This window comes from Triturus cristatus, chromosome 11 (assembly GCF_964204655.1).
Source record: "Triturus cristatus chromosome 11, aTriCri1.1, whole genome shotgun sequence".
NCBI lineage: Eukaryota > Metazoa > Chordata > Amphibia > Caudata > Salamandridae > Triturus > Triturus cristatus.
Genome location: NC_140594.1, coordinates 156,781,449 through 156,786,448, shown reverse-complemented (window position 1 = coordinate 156,786,448; position 5,000 = coordinate 156,781,449). Strand labels below are relative to the sequence as shown.

At 55.1% G+C, this 5,000-nt stretch overlaps 2 pseudogenes; both read right to left on the bottom strand.

Moving 5' to 3' along the window:
* LOC146783797 (28S ribosomal RNA) overlaps window positions 1–3,894 on the bottom strand; it is a 7,772-nt pseudogene extending 3,878 nt beyond the window's left edge.
* Window positions 3,895–4,338: 444 nt separating this feature from the next.
* Window positions 4,339–4,475, bottom strand: LOC146783796 (5.8S ribosomal RNA; annotated as a pseudogene).
* Window positions 4,476–5,000: the final 525 nt, after the last annotated feature.

The window sequence follows — 5,000 nt, the reverse complement described above, 5'->3', positions numbered from 1 at the left end:
TCTTTACATAGACTTCCAATTTCGCATTCATCTGGTATCCGGTCAATTGGGATGAATTTGGGATTTTTCTTGTTTTCTTTTTCAATTATGCCTTTATAGTATTGGAAGATTTCATCAGCACTGATTTGACAGGTGGCATCTTCTGCCCCATCAGTGATTATCCTGGCAATTTTCTTTTTGTCTTTGGAACATTGTCTGGTATTCTTTGTAACTGTCCTTTGCTTTTGCATAGTTTTTCTTGTGTGTCTGATTGAGCCTTCCATTTTTCTTATTTTTTTTTGGTATCTTGTTTTGTACAGAGGCAGTCTGTTGCTCATCTTGAGCAGAGTTCATAGGTTCATTATCGGGTTCGCTCGTTGGTTCGGTACGATTTGATGGTACAGGACTTATATCATTGGTGTTTTCTGATATATAAGTCACTATCTCATCCATCAGATCCATAGCAGCATCGTGATGCTGGATGTTTTTGGTGTACTTCTCGATTTCTGTGATTCTATCATTCAGTTCATCAAAGTTTTTTATTTTTGGCGCTCGTTTCCGATTGATAAAGTCTCTGCGCCTTTCTGTTGTTACTTCTACTGCAATCTCTGGTTCATCGCAGGAGTCATTCTCAGAGATATTGGATGCTTGCAGTACATCCTTTGTCGATTTTCTGCTCTTATCTCTACTATCTCTTCTTTTTTCTGCAATTTGTTTACTATTTTTATTGTCAAAATGCGGAACCATCAGAGCATTAATGTTTCTTTTGTTCTCGTATACTTTTTCCAATTCTGCTAATAGCAGTATTTCCTCCTGTGACCATAGTTTTGATGGTTTGCTGCTTGCTAGAGCTGCCAGTCTAGCCTCATTTTGCGCTCTTGGATGCGCGTGCCGAGCATGTTGTGAAACTCCAATCTTTGTTCCAAATCTGAGGTCACAGTAGCTGCACAGGAATGGCAACTCTCCTTTTTGAGGTCTTCCTTTACATTTTGCATAGTGGCATGCAATATTGTGATATTCGGCTTATTTGTCACATTTTGAACAATACGTTTTGAGATAGAAGCCTTTATGCTTGTTGGAGACATGTTTTCTCAATTCTTTGAAAGTTCCCAATATGTCTCCACACAAGTCACATTTATACTTTTCGTTTGGGTATGTGACTTTTTTGGAGTAGTCACTTTTCTTTGTTATCAGTTCTTTGCTGATTTCGTATACATCCGGTAGGTTTTCAAAATTGGCTGTATCAATGTTATTCTTGGCTGAAGAGGCCACAAATTCAATGGTTTCGCTGAGGTCTATTGTTGTGTCTTCTTCTGCTTCGGAGGGTGAACTAAGGCCTATAACGTGACCTGGATCGTCGTTGTTGTTTGTTGTATTGTTTGAAGCTAGTGCTGGTTTGTCAAATTCGGTGAGGAGGTTAATGATTTCTTGAAAAGACAGCACCTCCTTATGCCATCTTAACGGGGTTTTTATTCTCCAGGAACTACCCCATCTGGAAATGTGTTTGTTTGCTTCGCCACTTCTCACTATCACGCTCGCTGCCATGATAGAACCTTGTTTAGCCTGTCTCTATATACTTCTCTACGCAGAGTCTAGTACCATAGAGGCAGTTACCGGTGGGACAACTGGGAGGTAAAGGCCACTACAACTGAGAATAGGTTAAGAGAGTCATAGTTACTCCTGCCGTTTACCTGCGCTTCATTGAATTTCTTCACTTCGACATTCAGAGCACTGGGCAGAAATCACATAGCGTCAACACCCGCCTCGGGCCTTCGCAATGCTTTGTTTTAATTAAACAGTTGGATTCTTCTGGTCTGCACCAGTTCTAAGTCAGCTGCTAGGCGCCGGCCGAGGCAGAACGCCAGCCCCGCGGCCTGTGCCCCCAGGGAGGGGACATGGGGAGAGGCGACCACTGCAGCTGGGGCGATCCACAGGCAGGGCCCAGCTTGCGTCCAGTGCCGCCGCCGCCCCGGAGGGAGGCACCTTGTCCAGCAGTGGCGCGCGCCCAGCCCCGCTTCGCGCCCCAGCCCGACAGACCCAGCCCTTAGAGACAATTCTTATCTCGAAGTTACGGATCTGACTTGCCGACTTTCCTTACCTACATTGTTCCAACATGCCAGAGGCTGTTCACCTTGGAGACCTGCTGCGGATATGGGCACGGCCCGGTGCGAGATTTACACCATCTCCCCCGTATTTTCAAGGACCAGAGAGAGCTCACCGGACGCCGCTGGAACCGCGGCGCTTTCCAAGGCTCGGGCCCCTCTCTCAGGGCGAACCCATTCCAGGGCGTCCTGCCCTTCACAAAGAAAAGATAACTCTCCCCGGGGCTCCAGCGCCATCCATTTTCAGGGCTAGTTGATTTGGCAGGTGAGTTGTTACACACTCCTTAGCGGATTCCGACTTCCATGGCCACCGTCCTGCTGTCTATATCAACCAACACCTTTTCTGGGGTCTGATGAACGTCTCCATCGGGCGCCTTAACCCAGCATTCGGTTCATCCCGCAGCACCAGTTCTGCTTACCAAAAGTGGCCCACTAGGCACTCGCATTCCATGCCCGGCTCCATGCCAGCGAGCCGGGCTTCTTACCCATTTGAAGTTTGAGAATAGGTGAGATCATTTCGGGCCCAAGACCTCTAATCATTTGCTTTACCAGATAAAACTGGGGGCTCTGAGCGCCAGCTATCCTGAGGGAAACTTCGGAGGGAACCAGTTACTAGATGGTTCGATTAGTCTTTCGCCCCTATACTCAGGTCGGACGACCGATTTGCACGTCAGGACTGCTACGGACCTCCACCAGAGTTTCCTCTGGCTTCGCCCTGCCCAGGCATAGTTCACCATCTTTCAGGTCCTATCACGCACACTCATGCTCCACCACCACGACAGAGCGGGCGAGACAGGCCGGTGGTGCGCCTGCCGCTCACCTTCATTGCGCCACAGAGTTTCAATCGGCCCTCCAACTCGCGCACATGTTAAGACTCCTTGGTCCGTGTTTCAAGACGGGTCGGGTGGGTAACCGACATCGCCGTAGACCCCTGGCGCCTGGTGTGGGCCTCCCCGCCCGGCGGTGCGACTGTTGTCTAGGGCGGACTGGGGTGGACTGTTCTCAGTGCGCCCCGACCGCATCGTGCCACCGGGCGGGGAGGCCCACGCAAGCGTCCACAGCGATGCCGGTTACCCACCCGACCTGTCGGGAGCAGGGGGCCCCAACCTTCAACCGCCCCAGCGCGCCCCAAGGGAGGGGCGGCTGGGAATGGGTGCCCGGGGGAGGGCACGGAGGCGGTCGAATCTCCCTCAGCCACCTGCCACCCCGAAGCCTTCCCAGCCAACCCGGAGCAGGTCGCAGCACACTGCCGCGGAGGAAATGCGCCCTGCGGGGGCCAGGTAGGGCCCAGGCGCCGGTCCCGCGGACGGGATCCGGAACTCCCAGGCCACCGAGTTTCCCGCAGTGTTGAATCCTCCGGGCGGACTGCACGGACCCCACCCGTTTACCTCTCGGCAGTTTAACGCCTTCTTGAACTCCCTCTTCAAAGTTCTTTTCAACTTTTCCTTACGGTACTTGTTGGCTATCGGTCTTGCGCCCGTATTTAGCCTTAGATGGAGTTTACCACCCGCTTTGGGCTGCATTCCCAAGCAACCAGACTCCGAGAAGACCCGATCCCGGCACGCCAGGGGCTGCTACTGGCCTAACACCGTCCGCGGGGTGAGCCTCGATCAGAAGGACTTGGGCCCCATGAGCGAGGCCGGGGAGTCGGTCTTCTTTAGGCCACATTTCCCGCGCCTGCCACCGGGCAAAGATGCGGCGCTGGGCTCTTCCCTCTTCACTCGCAGTTACTGGGGGAATCCTGGTTAGTGTCTTTTCCTCCGCTTAGTAATATGCTTAAATTCAGTGGGTCGCCACGTCTGATCTGAGGTTGCAGTCGGAAGAAAAACACCAGAACCTCGCGGTGGGGGGAAGCCGCCGGGGAAGGCCAGACCCCTGCCAGAGCAGGGGCCTGGCGTCCCGGCAGCGCGCGTGCCCTCCTTCCCTGGATCGGATCTGGATGGGGTTAGCCCTCCCTGGGAAGCCGGCAGTGGAGGTGGGTGTCAGAGGCATGTTGGCACGGGCAGCTGGTGGGACACCACAGACAGCCAGGCACAGCATGCAGCCAGGTGCCCCGGGACGGACCGGTCGCCAGGGCCCCTCTCGGCGGCCAGGCGCGCCGGCGGCGTACCTCCGCAGCAGGACCCAGCGAGGGACCCTGCCACGGGCAATCGGGGGGGGGGGGTCTGACCTTGCGGGGGGACGAAGGGAAGCGGAGCTAGCCCTGCGGCAGCCCCAGCCGCGTCCCGTGGAAGCCCTGGGGCGATTGACGATTGAGCGACCCTCAGACAGGCGTAGCCCCGGGAGGAACCCGGGGCCGCAAGGTGCGTTCAAAGTGTCGATGATCAATGTGTCCTGCAATTCACACTAATTCTCGTTCATCGACCAGAGTCACAGGCAACTTTTCGAAATGTTCGCCCACCTGCGGGTGCAGGTGAGGCGGGAGAAAGGCAACGCCGTCCGTCCACCGCCCGTGCGGTGAGATGACCCGGGCACCCCGTTCAAGGCTTTCCCTCTGGGAGTCAGACTGCACCGTTGGGAGAAAAAAACATTACCAGGTGCTCGGCCCGGGAGTCCACCCCCCCACCCACTGGCGGGCGAGGGAAAGGGCTCCCGGAGCAATGGGAGCAGGCAGCCCACATCCACCGGTCCCTCCTGGAGTAACCAGGAGAGACCATGCGAGTCTTCAAACCCCTCAGCCCGGCCGCACGGGCCAGGTCGGTCCGGGTACCTGGCAACGAGGGAGGGTCGCTCCACCTGCGCATCAGCCGTCCGTCGCCAGGCGGCCCAGAGCCATGCCAGCGGGCTGGCTTTTTTCAGCTCACCCCACCCTTGCCTGGGTCGCAGGCGCCGGAAGGAAAGAGCCAGGCAGCTCCCCATCCCGCATGCCTCCCGAGAGGAGCCGGGGTCCCCTCGCAGGCCCTTGGCCCCTTCTCTTCC